This window comes from Monodelphis domestica, chromosome 8 (assembly GCF_027887165.1).
Source record: "Monodelphis domestica isolate mMonDom1 chromosome 8, mMonDom1.pri, whole genome shotgun sequence".
Lineage (NCBI taxonomy): Eukaryota > Metazoa > Chordata > Mammalia > Didelphimorphia > Didelphidae > Monodelphis > Monodelphis domestica.
This window is the reverse complement of record NC_077234.1, coordinates 95,814,217-95,828,958: the sequence shown is the minus strand read 5'-3', so window position 1 is coordinate 95,828,958 and position 14,742 is coordinate 95,814,217. Positions and strand designations below refer to the sequence as shown.

General features: G+C 37.0%; 1 long non-coding RNA gene across 1 annotated transcript; it reads right to left on the bottom strand.

Moving 5' to 3' along the window:
- Nucleotides 1–271: 271 nt before the first annotated feature.
- Nucleotides 272–12,098, bottom strand: LOC107649866 (uncharacterized). Its single transcript, XR_001624286.2, has 4 exons — nt 11,818–12,098; nt 7,017–7,114; nt 4,861–5,123; nt 272–1,090 (listed from the first exon to the last, which is right to left on the bottom strand). It is a non-coding gene; the product is annotated as an uncharacterized LOC107649866 (long non-coding RNA).
- Between the last annotated feature and the right edge of the window lie 2,644 nt (nt 12,099–14,742).

The following is a 14,742-nucleotide window of genomic DNA, read 5'->3' as shown; positions in this document are numbered from 1 at the left end:
AGTATCTTAACTTGTCCAAAATTGTAATGGTAGTAATAGTGGAATTTGTGATTAAAAGTCAAATTTTCTAATATCGGTCAGTGTTTTTTTCCACCAGTGGTTCACAATGAATTTTCTTGGCACCTTCAGAAAGACCCCAAACCTTTTGGGGGATCTGTGAGGTCAATGCTATTTTCAAATATTACTAAGGTACTTTAACTTCTAAAATTGCATATATTGGTCATTATAACCCTCATAAATAATTTTTTTTCAAAGAGGTCCCTCAATAATCTTTTGGAGCATAAAAGGGTCCAAAGACCAAAAAGTTTGAAAATCATTGCACTATACTATAGCTCTTTCCCAATATCCCTCTTCAAGGTCACTGGCAGAGAAAGGAACATATATACCTGGGGGCCAATGAACAATTGACGCCTTTTTTTTTTTTTCAAAATTTCTCTCCTACCACCTAGTTCATCTTTGCGAGCTGCTCTTGAATCATTGAGTCATCACTCCTTGGAGACTGTTTTTCAGATTCCATGTTTCACAATTAAGAAATGCTTGGCATACTCAGTAAATCACAATAAACAATTTCTGCCACCAATAATTATTTATTCTAAGTCCATGATATAGATCACATTTGTTCAATTTACAGCTCAGGGAGTGACTTTTTTTCCTACCCTGCCAGCATGTGAAAATTCCACCAGGATCTGTGAGATGTACTGTATTCTTTTTGCCTTTCTGTATTGTCTTTAATAACCTGGATTTATAGCTGTTGACAACTTGCTAATAATAATTCACAAGAAATGGAATCCTCTCTTCTTTTCCCTTTGCTCTGCTGGTTCAGTGTTGTAGACAGATTAAAAACAGGTTTGTTGTCAGTAAAATAAATAGACAGGATTCAGGGGCACTCAGGGAGGAGATGGGCTGAGCTAGAAGCTACCTGATTTTCAGGCAATGTTTTCTTGCCATTGCCACGCATGCATAAAGAAACTGTTGGCAGCACTCACCGAATTCAGGGCATTTAGTCAACGGTGTTGGGCTCAAACCTTTTCAGCAGCTTTTGACAAAACATTGCTCCTTTGATGTATATCTTCAAGGTACATGGCCTCCCCTTTGGGAATTGAGCAAGATGCAAAATACATTTTTAAAAACCAAAAAGTAAAGCTCGAAACTCAGCCAGCAACCACGATTGCAGAGCTGAAAAATTTGCTGCATCAGTTACAAGAATAAAAACACTAACATACAGTCAATGTGGCATGTTATTTACAAAGCTCTCCTCCACAGAAAATCCCCTACATTCCCTAGTGGGTGCTTTGTAGCAGCTAAATGGAGCCAGAAGGAGAAAGTCACACCTTCCCTCTTTTCTCTTACTGATAATCAACAGAGATTATCTCTTGGGGAATATTGTTTCTTCAGCTAAATTTACAACCTAAATGTTGTACAGATGTGCCATGGTCAGCTCACCTACTCCAAGGAGGCAATGACCCTGAGGCTAGGAAAGGAAGGCTGAGCTCTAAGCTGTCATTTTAACTGAACTTCTGTATTGGGAAGAGGAAAAACTTCTTTCCTGATGATCCCCTCCCTTAGCATATAAGGCTACAGCCTCTAGGTCAATCTAAACCACTGGTTACTTTGCCAACTTCAATACCAGTTTCCTCCCTAAAGTCAATCATCAGATGCACCCAAGGGACAGGCACACCCCTCTAAAAAAGCAAAGGATGAATATATTAGTTCGGATTCTCATAGACACCATAAAGGCAAAACACAGAGAAGTAGAAGAAGTATTTGATTAGCTTCCCTCCCTGGTTGGGTCACTTACCAGTGAGATTATGATTGACAAGCAATTTAATCCTCTATTTCTCAGTCCTGAAATATGCCATGATGAGCCATTTGGAATCAAAGGAACTGCCTTAGAATCCCAACTCTGCTATTTAGTAAAAATGGGAGCTATTATTATTTTCTCCATGACCTTGGGGAAAGAATTTAACTGCTTTGCAACCCAGTTTTCTCAATTTGTAAAACAAGAGAATGGGACTAAATTATCTCTAAGGTTTCTTCTAGTAAAGAATGAATGGAAAAAAATCATTAAATGTTTATCATTTGCCAGGCACACTTAGGTGTTGAGGATACAAGTAGAAAAATGCAAGGCAGTCCCTCTCCTCAAGTAGCTTGTATTATAATAGGGGAATAAAAAACCTTATAGAGCAGTAGTGGCTAAGAAGAGGTGCTTTGAAATGGGAAATCGCAGATATAGGGCAATTGATTTTTATGTCCTTTCTTGGAATGGTTGTGTTGACTTGATTACAGTAGACATTCATTAAACTCTTACTATATGCCAGCCACAGTGCTAAATTCTGGAGGTACAAGAAAGGCAAGAGACTGTCTCTACTCTAAAGGATCTCACAGTCTAATGGGAGATGTGACATTAAAATAACTACAAGCTGTATTAAAGGATAATCAACATGGGGAAGGCATTAGCATTAAGGGAGATCTGGAAAGACTTCTTGTAGAAAGTGGGATTGTTATCTAGAACTTGAAGGAAGTCAGGGAAGCCAGGAGGCAGAGAGAAGGGAGAGAATTGCAGACATGGGGGAGAACCAGTGAAAATGCAGTCAGGAGATGAGTGTTTTGGTCAAGGAACATAGTGTTGCTGGATTGTAGGAGTGGGTAGAAGTGAATAAGGAAGGCTCCTTATTATATTATTATATTACTTGTGATCATGTTATATAATTGTAAACAATGTATTATTACATTATTTATATTATACATAATTATACATATATTGTGCATATATTATAATGTAATATAGAATTGTACATATTATATATTATGTGTTATATGTTATATTATTGACATTATATATTTATTGCACATATTTATATTATGTATTATTATAAATTAAAATAGTATAAAAACAGGAAAGGTCTAAAGCTACCAGATTATGAAGGGCTTTGAACACCAAATAAAGGATTTAATATTTTATACTGAAGGTAATTGGGAGTAACTAGAGATTATTGAATAGAAGGATAGCATGACCACTTTAGAAAGATCACTTTGACAATGAGTGGAAGATGGACTGGAGTGAGAAAAGATTAGAAGTAAAGAAATGAAGGCTACAGAAGAGCATTTTTGCCATAGTCTAGACACTAGGTGATAACTATAACAGGGTAGCAGTGTCAGAGAGAAAAGGGCATATGCAAGAGATGTATAGAAGGTAAAATCAATAGAACTTGCAATGGATGGCATATAGGAAGTGAGAGTGAGGAGTCAAGGTTACTCTAGGAACCAAGGAGACTTAGGTTTTAAGAGTATGTAATTGGGAAGATGATGGTACAGTAGGATATAGTAGGAGAGTTTGGAAGAAGGAAAGGTTTAGAGGAAAAGATAAGAAGTTCAGTTTTGACAAGTTGCATTTAAGATGTCTATGCATTTCAAGATATCCAATAGACAGTTGGAGATGAGAGGCTACAAGTCAGTATAGAAGTTAGTACTGGAGAAATAGATTTGAGAAATATAAACTTAGATATGATCACTGAATCCATGAGAAATGATGAGATCAACCAGTGAACTAGAATAAGAGAGAGAAGAGAAAAGAATCTTGGACATAGCTCTGGGATATACTCATAATTATCAGGCAAAACTTGGATAAATATCCAATAAAGTAGGTTGATAAGGAGCAGTCAGATGATTCAGAAAAGGCCATTAGATTTGGCAATTAAGAGAGCACTCACTGGTGACTTTGGAGAGAATAGTTTAAGTTGAATAATAAGGTTGGAATATAGACTGAAAAGAATTAAAAAGAGAGCAGAAAGGAAGTAAGAGGCAAAGATTGTAGAAAGCCTTTTCCAGGAGTTTAGTCACAAAAAGGAGAAGAGATATTGGGACAATTGTTAATGGAGATGGATGAAAAAGTTTGGAAAAGCTACTATGGTGAGGCAATTAGTGAATGAATTAGGGAAGTATGAAAGGATTGCCTTGCTGCAGTGAGGACCCACTTGAAATTAATAGAATAAATGTATAATGGATCATTCAGCACCATTTCACGATTTTCTCCAGCTTTGTTCAGCAGTGCTTAATTAGCAGTGAAGACAATAGATGGTGTGAGTAATCTAAGGGTGAGACCTAACAGGGCAAGATTGTTGATGGGATAAGAAGCTAAGGGACCCTTTAATATGAAGGGAGGAGGAGAGTGAAGGATTGAACTGGTTCCAAAAGGATAATGAAGAGGAAAGGACATAAGAATAGCCAGCGCAGAGCTTAAGACCAGGGAAAGAACTGAGGATCTGAGGAATTGGAAGTCAGGGTGAGGAGGAACAGGATTTGGAGTTACAAGGCAGAAGGAGAGTGGAATGACAATAGATTATGATCAGGTAAGAAAATTTTAGAGTTCAAGAACATGGAAAGGGTATGTTTGTGACTGATGGCAAGATCAAGGTTATGACTATTTCTGTTTGCATGTTAAGTGGGATGGAGAAATAAGTTGTGAGGAAGGTGTTTGAGGGAGAATTGTATATATGAAAGAATTCCTCTAAGATGAAGGTGGGATTTGGGGAGGAAAGGAAGACTGATTCAGAGACCAAAGAAAGAAGGGAATGTTCTGGAGTTCAGTAGCTCTAAACAGCTACTAAAATCTTGAATGAGTGATAGTTTTGGTTGAGTGGACCTTGAAGGAGAAGAGATAACCTAATAGTGTAGAAGGTGAGTTTAGAAGAAGTAATAAGGAGCCACTGATCTTGACCAGTGAGTTGAGAATGAATGAAACTCAACTAATGTGGAAAATAATGGCCAGAGAAGCTGGATCTATCAGGAGTCAGGTCTTAAAAGCCAAGAGAAGGAAGGCATGGGAAAGGAAAAGATTTAAGATAAAAGTAAATTTGTTACCTGTGCAGGAAGCCTGTTCCTCTCTATAGTCCTCTTTCTACCTCTCTCCATGGCACTTCCTTGGATATTCCTAGCAGTACCTCTTGGCATCACTTCTTGTTGAGGTTCAGAAGCCTTTCTGTCTCCTTTTTGCTTCTTGCAGGGGCCTGTTTCAGCCCAAGGACTGCAGTTAGCACCATATGGTTGGGAAAAAATATCACCTTTGACTCTTTTGGCCATATTGTTTTCCATGATCCACTCCAATCCTGTGTGGTCCCGGGACTCTTGTTGTTATAGGCAAAGAAGACCCCAAAAAGTTAAAATTGTAAAAAATATGTGCCTTGAATTCTAACACTGACCTTCAGGGTAGAATGTGGCACTGGAGATTACAGAGTACAATAAAAATTTATTTTTACTTAAAAAGATAAAAAAGTTGTTTTATATTTTATGATAAAAATTTGATGAAAAGAACCCCTTTGCAAAATTTGTATTTCAATCATAGTTTTTATTTTTCAGAATTTCATTTGGTTATTTTAGTTTCTTTAATTAAAATGTCCTTTATGGTTGAGTAGTTAATAAATGTTCACCTTAAAAACAAAATAAAATAAAATAAGATTTCCTGGGTGCACACCCTAAAGATATGCTCTGTGCACGCCTTTGGAATTAACAGGCATGTCTATACAGGGTTTGAGTTCCTCAGAGTTAAGCACAGTGTCATCCCGACCTTGGGAACAAGCAACAAATGTTTTTTGGAGATGACAGTGATGTTAATGTAGGGAATTTGGTTGTAATAACTGGCCCTCTGAGATCTCTGACCTTGGAGTTCTTTTCCCCAGATACAGCTTCAGTGGTTTTGGCTGGCAAATTATAGCCCAATCCCCCACCAATGCAACAATGATTATTTTGGGGAGGAAGGTTCACCAATTCAGTGGGGTTTTTTGTTTGTTTGTTTTAAGCATTTAATCAAAACATAAAAGCAATGGAAATAACAAGAGGGAATTAAATAATGGAATGTTCTCTGCCCCCATATACAAAATGGACATAATCTCCCAGAAAGATTGGGAAGAAAACCCCCAGCGGAAACATATGAGGGTGTGGGGAAATGATTTATTAGCATGTGGGTAGGTAGATCTGACAGAAAGCTGGCATTTATTTCCTTTTCTCCTCTTAGTCTTCTCTCAAAATGAGAACAGAGCACAGCCCCCTGAGGCCATTTTACTTTAGTTTCAGCTCCGACTTCTAGTTCTCTCCTCATGGAGTCAATTTCCTGGGTCCTCATCCTCCAGTGGGAGCTGAAGGACTGGTGGTGTTCCCTGCTCAGTAGACTGTGTTCCCATCTTTGTCTGTCCACCTTCAGATCTCAGCTTCCAAATGACCAAGAGCATTATAGTGCCCTATTTCCGTGTCTTCCTCCTATCTCTTTATTTTCCTCTCTTTTCTAAGTGGTTCCATTCTCTTTTTTACCCTTTAACAAGTTCATGCCTCCTGACACAATCCCATAGGACTCTGTCATCTTGGATCCTCCTCAAATGATCTGCTGGTCTCTTGCCTCACCATTGTGTGAATTTCAAACCTTATTGAAAAGCTCCTTTGGGAGCAATGTGAGTGAGTGCCCTTAGTTACTCTATATTTTTAAGACACATTGTATATGAAAAAAACAACAACACCTCATTACTTGTTTTTTTTCCTAAAACTTCCACCTGTTAGTCAAATTACATAAACAAAACTTTAAAATATAACTGACTTAATTTTTTTTCAGAATCAACATCGTTATATTATATATTATATTATGAAGCCAGACTTCATATTTCAACTTTTCATTTCTCAAATGGATTATGGTATGGGAAGTGTCTGTTCCCTAAAGTTAAAAAATAGCCATTGCCTTAGAGAAGAGGGCTACCGGTGCCATTGGGGGTTGCCTTGTTCCAACTATTTTATGGGAGGTGAAAAGGGTGATTCTGTCTTACATGACTGGGCACAGCAATGTGCATGCTTGCACCTGTGAAAAAGAATTTGGCAAAACCAATGGACCTTGTCTTTTTGCTTATTCCTTAGATTCTATAGCCACTCTACTTGTGATTTCTGCCCCTGGTATGGACTCCACCTTTTACCTCTACCCCTCAACTGAATACTCTTTGTCCTTTGCTTTGCCAGCTCCATCCATTTAGGATAAAAACCTTTGGTCCAGGCATTTCTTCTGTGTCTTCCTAGCAGTAGAAGATTTCAGCCAAAGCCATGGAAGCCTTTTTCTCACACATATCACTCCTACCCCATGCTGTAATAGGACCAGGAAAAAAAATAGAGAGAATATTATTCTACAATATAAAGTCTTGTGCTTAACTATTTTAATTTATTCTCTTTATATTTATTCTGTATATACTTCTATATCTTGTTGTTTCCCCTATTAGAATATAAGTTCTTTGTGAACAGACTTTGTATCTACTACCTGATATATACTAGACAACAAAGAAATAATCGTTAACAGTTTTAATTGGCAATCCAATAAATAAGTTTAAATTTGTCACCTTTTTAAGACTATATTGCAAATGCTTTTTAACATTGGCATCATCATTTCTTTATAAATGGATATATACATATATGTGTGTGTACATAAATATTTAGAGGAGGAAAGAAGTTTAGATCCAAAATTGACAAAATCATTTAAAATGCATCCTAAATATTTCCTGTATTTTTTTTTTTATCAAAACCAGTGAAGTACAATCAGTTGAGATTTTAAGTCACAGGAGCTTAAAATGAAAACTTTATTAACCTACTGATGGTCAGAACAGGAGAAGGTGGAGAGGCATCATTTGCCTTAAAATTCATTAATCTGGGATCTGTTTTGAAAATATTAACCCTCCACACTTGTGGTCAATAAATGCCAGACATTCCAGACATCATGATGTTGCTTAAATTTGATTGGATATCAAAACATTTCACATACATTATTCTATCTTATCTTTACAAGCCTGGGAGGTAAGTGTTAGTATTATACCTATTTTATAGATGTGGAAACTGAGGTAGATAGTGGTTAAGTGACTTGCCCAGTATCATATAGCTATAGAGGGCAGACTGGAAATGGTCTTCCTGATTCCAGGTTAAGTCTTCTATCCACTGAGCCATCTAGCTTTCTCTTAACTAGATGTGTGACCATGGGCAAGCCAAGTGACCTTACTGAGCGCCAATTATCCCATCTGTAAAATGAAGCTAATCCATTTGTACTACCCACCTCACTGGGTTGGTGTAGGAAGATCATTTTATAAAGCTTAAATTGCTGCATTACAAGAGTTATTGCTCTTAATTTTATTGCTGCTCTATTTCCATGAAAATTCCAAGTAGCTTGGCATCCTGAGGACTTTCCTAGTCTAGAAGAGGAGAGATTCTATCCTTATCCTTAGTCAGAGTGGCATTGTCACTATGAATTAGGAAGGGTAAAGGAAAGGTAGAAGCAATGAAAAATCTGTAACCATCTAGATAGCTTGAGAAAAGGAAATTGTGTCATGAAGCATGACAGTCAATTGATCAATGCAAGTTCTTTGGACTTCCATCTTTCCCATCTATCATTCTGGATTCTGGTTTATAAATATTATTTTTCCCCATTCATAAAAATGTCTCCCAGTGTCACAAGTGCAAGTAATATGTATAAATCAGAATCCAGAAGGATACACACACATGTGTGTGAATATATAATAATAATGAGGTAATATATTATATACATATATATATATATAATATGTTTATAAATACAATATATGACCCCAGTCTGTTCAAGAGAAGGGAGAGAATAGAACATTCAAATCTCTTATTTTATTTAGATTTCTAAATTTATTTGATTATTGAATGGAGACAGAGATAGTGTTTTGACAATTTCCTGCTCTGAAGCAATATCACTGCCCTTGATTTTCACAATTTATTAAAAAAAATAATTTCTAGAGGTACTTGTTTCTTTGTATTTTATTACTAGAATTTCCTACTTTTCTTCCTAGAAACAGCTAGGTGGCACAATAGAGAGAGCACTACACAGTGGGAGTTTGGAAGATTCTTGCTCATGTCCTGAATCAGACACTACCCTGGGCAAATTACTTAATTTCCCAGCCTCATTTTCCTTATCTGTAAAACAAGGATAATAATCATGCCATCTTTACTTACTAATATGTAAACTTTAAATTGTGATTTAAATATTAATTATCATTATTATTATTTGAGATTTTAATTTTAACCTTTTAGATGTTAATAAATAGTGAGGTGAGAAGAATAGGAGGAATAAAAACAACAGGAAGAATACAAAAAGACAGAAGATAAAAGGCTTTGAAATAGGGAAATGGCCTAGAGACAAACAGGTGGAGTTTAACTTTTTAAATTAAAAATTTTTTATGAACAAGAATCTATTTTTTTCTTTTCTTTCTCTTCTATCTCTTTCCCTGTCCATACTGGAAAAATACAAAGAAACAAAGACAAACAAAAGCCCTATTGTATATCTGCAGACCTAGAATTTTAGAGTCTTTTCAGGTTTTGGCTGACATCTATGTAACAAAAAAGTCTCCCAATGTCATAAGTTGCAAGTAATTATCAGCCACTCATCTTCTTATTTTTTCAGTCACTCTTCTTTAATGTTTTCCATTGGCTGGTGCCATTTTATCATTATTTCAATTTTAGCCTTGACTCCGGTTCATTGAACAAACCTTCCAACCTTAGTACTATGTAGTACAGAACAGTATTCTTGGACTTTGACAGCTAGGTGGCAAAATGGATAGATTACTATAGTTGGAGTTAGGAATTCCAAGTTCAAATCCAGCCTCAGACACTTACTAGTTATACTCTAGGCAAGTCATTTATTTAACTAATACTATCTACTTGAGTTTTCTTAATTCTAAAGTTAGAATAGTAATACCTTGCAGAGTTTTTGTGAGGATCAAATGAGATAATATTTGGAAAGTGCTTAACACAATGTCTATCACCTTGTTGTTGAGTTGTGTCCAAATTTTGTTGACCACATGGACCATAGCACACCAATGCTATCTTAGGGGTTTCTTGGCAAAAATATTGGAGTGGTTTGCCATTTTAGTGGATTAAGACAAATAGGTAAGTGATTTACCCAGGGTAATACAGCTACTAAGTGTCTCGGGTCACATTTGAACTCAGGTCTCCTTGACTCCAGACCCAGTGTACTACCCACTGAGTCATCTAACATCCTGTCACATAGAGGTGCTTAATAAATGTTTGATCCCTTGTTTCTCCCAGTTTCTTTTTATATGTCCTGTCAAAGTATCTCTTAGCCTTCTACCGTTATCCACTGGTTCTCTTAAGCTATTGTGTTCAAGCTTCCCTACATTTTCCACCTTTTCGATAAATGCTCCTTTTACTTCCTTTATGTTATAGGAAACTTGGGCTTTTGAACAAGAACCAGCTCAAACCAGCTCTCGGGAGAGCTGATTGTTAAATTTTTTTTTGTGTGTGTGTGTGTGAGCATTTATACCTTGGATATTGTCAAATAAGGACTTCATTTATTGTTCTCTTAATGGTCTAGACTTAAGAAAGAGATGTAAGAAATATTAATAATCAATCTGAAACTTAAAAGCCTACTTCCTCCCACAGAGTAAATATTTACCATCATACCACACCTCTAAATTTCTTCAGTAGAGGCACCTTCTTTCCCCATTCACACTGATTAAATGATAGAGGCAGAACAATAGGGATATTTCTTGCTACCCATAGTTGCTTCCAGACCCAGGATTTTTAATCTGTGTGTGTGTGTGTGTGTGTGTGTGTGTGTGTGTGTGTGTGTGTGTGTGTGTGTTACAATTGACACTAAAGCAGAAGGTAAGGGCTTAAAAAAAGAGAGAGGGAGAGAATGAACCTTCCCAGGTTGTAAGTGGCAAGTGGTTAATAAGGATTGAGACTGAGAGAAAATAAGGAGACATGATCACAAGATCAGAATGCTGGAGGAGCAGTTCAGATGGAGAACTAGGGCCATCCCTGGAGAAGACTAAGAGTGTGTTCAACTGAATTTATATGTCTACATGGCTTTCTTTGAATGGAGAGCTGCCTCTGCCTCTGAAAAGAATCAACTTGCCAGAAGAAGAGAGCTTGAAATGCTTCCTTTTGACTCTGCAGTTGAGCTTGGTGACCAATGAGAAGATTTAGGCTATCTGATACCTCTCTGTCCTCCACCTGATAATCTTTCTCCCTTCATCCTCCCGCCTTTTCTTTCTTTTATGGCTAAGAAATTTCTTACTCTTTATGAAGTTAATCCTTATAACAGCTGAAAGATTTGGCCCTAGTTTTGATCCTATTTCCTCCCAGCTCCTCTGAATCCTTCCTCTTTCAATAAGCTCCTCTTTCTTGCATCTTCAGTTTTCCTCTTCTTTAACTCTTTCCCTCTGCCTGTAAAAATTATTGCTTCTTTGCTAGCCTAAAAAACAACAAATCAACCTTTGCTTCAGGTTTGTGGCCCTTCTTGAATTACCTAAACCATCTTTCTTCTTTCATTGCCAGAATTTCCAAAACTAATTATGTTCAATGATTTCACTTCTTCTTCATCATCATTATTTCTCTGTACAACAACATGTAATCTGTTTTCCATTCCACTATTCTGTTGAAACTGCTTCCTTAAAGGTCATCAGTGACAAATCTCCAGATTTAATGGCCTTTTATTAATTTTTCAAACTTCTTGACTTTTCTTTGAGCCCACTCCCCACCCCCTTAAAAAAACTCTTACCTTCTGCTTTAGAATCAGTACTATGTATTGGTTCCACGACAGAAGAGTGTGAAGGGCTAGGTAATGGGTGTTAAGCGACTTGCCCAGGGTCACACAGCTAGAAAATGTTTGAGTCCAAATTTGAACCCAGGACCTCCTGCCTCTACATCTGGCTCTCTATCATTGAGCCACTTAGCTATCTCCTACTCCCTCCCTTCTTCTCTTCTAGCTTTATTACTTCACATTTGTCTTTTCATTTGGTTTAATGTAGGATTACTCACTAGTCAATGCTCTTGGAGTGCCTAGCCCATGCCACAAAGGCTATTTACTGTAGCCTTGAAGTGATCCAGGAGGCAGGAGGTGGATATGATGATGGGGAAAGGGACAGGGTATTCCCATTGGCATTTGTGGCAGTTGGTGCTGCGGTTAATCAGGTCATAATGGAGTTATAATTGCCCTGAGCACTCAAACTCAGAAAGGAGAGGTGGTGATTGGATAGAGGATCATGGTATCACAAAGTCTGAGAGATGGAAAGGGCATCTGTGACCACATCGTCCAAGCTGTACACAAAAAAGGACCCATGCTATACCTCACAAATGGCCATCTTGACCTCATTTGAAGATCTTCTTTCCAAGGAGAGGTAACCCATCACCTCATGAAGTAGCCAGTACCACTTTAAAGCAGCTCAAATGGTAACAAAATGTTTTCTGACGATTAGCCTAAACTTGCTTCTTTCCACATCCTACTCATTGTTTCTGGTCCTGTCCTCTGGAGCTGAACAGAATAAGTCTGATGGCTCTTCTTATAACAGCCCTGCAATATCCTGAACGTAGCTCTTCCTGAATTTTCTCTTCTCCAGGATAAACAATCAGTTCCTTCATCCAGTGCTTATAACATATAGACTCAAGGTCCTTCACAACCCTTTTAAGCCACCTCTGGACATTCTCCAGTTAATTAAAGTCCTTCATAAATGACACTGTTTGGAACTGAAATGGTTTTACAGATGAGGTCTGTCAAGGACAGAGTAAGGTTGTACTATCACCTCCGCATTGTCACTTTTAATGCAACTCACGTTCACATTTGCTTTTCTGGCTGCCACATCCCAAGAGTGACCCATATTAGCTGATTGTCAGTTAAAATGCAAAATCTATTTTTTTAGAACAACAACTGTCTGACCATGTGTCCCCCCACCTTAAGTTTGTAAAGTTGCTCTTTTGTGCTTTAGTGCAAGATGTTACAATTATAAATGCTTATTTCGTCTTATTTGATTCAGTCCAACACTGGTCTGTCAAGATCCTTTAGGATCATGATTCCATCACCCATAGCTCTTACTCTTATTTTGGCATCATTTGCAGTTTTGATGACTATGTCATCTATGCCTTTATTTAAAACCTTTGATCAAACTGCTAAATAACCAAAGGCTAAGCATAGATCCCAAAGTACTCTACTGTAGACTTCTTGCCATGTTGTGATTTAAGCATTAACAATTATTACTTGAGTAAAGTAGCCTAACCAGTTCTGAATCAATTTGATTGTATTAATGTCAAATCCATATCTCTCAACCTCAAATGCTTTGCTAAAATCTTGATGCTCAAAGGACAGGAAAATGGTAACAAATCTGCATCTTATCTTTCTACAGATGGTGAGATGAGGTGCAGACAGGTTGCATTATGCATCCCTCTACCATGTTTTCTTGAGTCCTGGATATTTAGTATTCCAGGCTTCCACAATTAGTCTGCCTTTGCTATTTGAAAGAAGATACATTTAGATTTGGAAGAAATATGCCCACCTTTCAATAAATCTAATAAACCAAAATTCAAAAATGTTTTTGGACCCTGACCCTTGGATCTAGCTCTTTCTGGTTTTGGCATTGACTTCTCACAATGTGTTGACTGACTTCTGAGTTGATTTCTAACTGGTACTAACTGATGTTTCCATTTAAATCATATTTTCCTCAATACCCACCTCATTCCTTTCAAATACTTCCTTAGTTGGAATTTTCCATAAGTTGATGACTTGGCTACTTCCTTATAAATTCTATTCCAGTGGTATCATCTAGCTTAGAAAACCTGTAATCATACTTGAGCTCCTTCACTGATGTTGGCAACATATGTGCTGACTGTTGGCCTGAATTGCTTCCTACCTACTCCATACTTATCCTTGGCTCAACGATCTTAGATCACTCACTTTAGAACTATGCTATTTGCACTTCAGATTAACCCTTGATATGCTGTCAATATTTACTTGAGGCTGATGGGGCAAGTATAGTTGAATAGCAGAGGTCAAACATTTGCTAAAGTCATTGGCAAAGGTCCAAGTTGTCAAAATTTGGTGTGGTTGCTTAGATGAAATAGAAAAGACCAACAGAATGCTATGAGGGATGGGATAGGTCTTGTATATTGAGGTAAGGGAAAATCCCTGTGGACAAGCCCTTTAGATTGAAGCTATTTGCCTCACACAGAGAAGTCTCTCAAAAAGAAGAACATGCAAGAACCAAGAAATTACCCTTCTGGTCAAAATCCTGATGAGTCAAAGAAATTGGAAGGAATTATTAAGATTATTGCTTCTTTAACCCAGTGGAGTTGCTCATTGACTCCAGGAGGGGGAAAGGGAAGAGAGAAGGGAAAGAACTTGAATCATGTAACCATGGAAAAATATTCCAAATTAATTAATTCACTCATTCATTAAATAAATAAAAAAGAATATTGTTTCTTTCAACCCAGTCTGACATTACAAGGCTGTACATTTTCAATTTTGATTCCAAAGTCCAAGCCTCTGTGATTACCTTAATGGGGTTATTTTTTCTATTGACTCAGGTCTCAACCTCTCCATGACTCAGAAGGTCTGAGAGTTTCTATGACTGAAAAATTCACCAACCTATGATCAAACTGGCAAAGGGATCCACCAAACTTAAATAGTCAGAGAAATCAAGTAACCTCACTATAATTCCACAGTTAATAAATGTTAAAGCTCCATATAATTGCCAGTTATTATAACCTTACATTATAGTTATATGCTATTTTAATATATTACAAAATACTAAGCATTAAATAATTGTTGGGAATTATAATATCGGTTATATATAATATTTTTATTTTTTTGAAATTTTTATTTAATTAATTAATTTAGAATATTTTTTTTATGGTTACAAGATTCATGTTCTTTCCTTGTCCTCCCCCAAACTCCTTCCATAGCTGACACACATG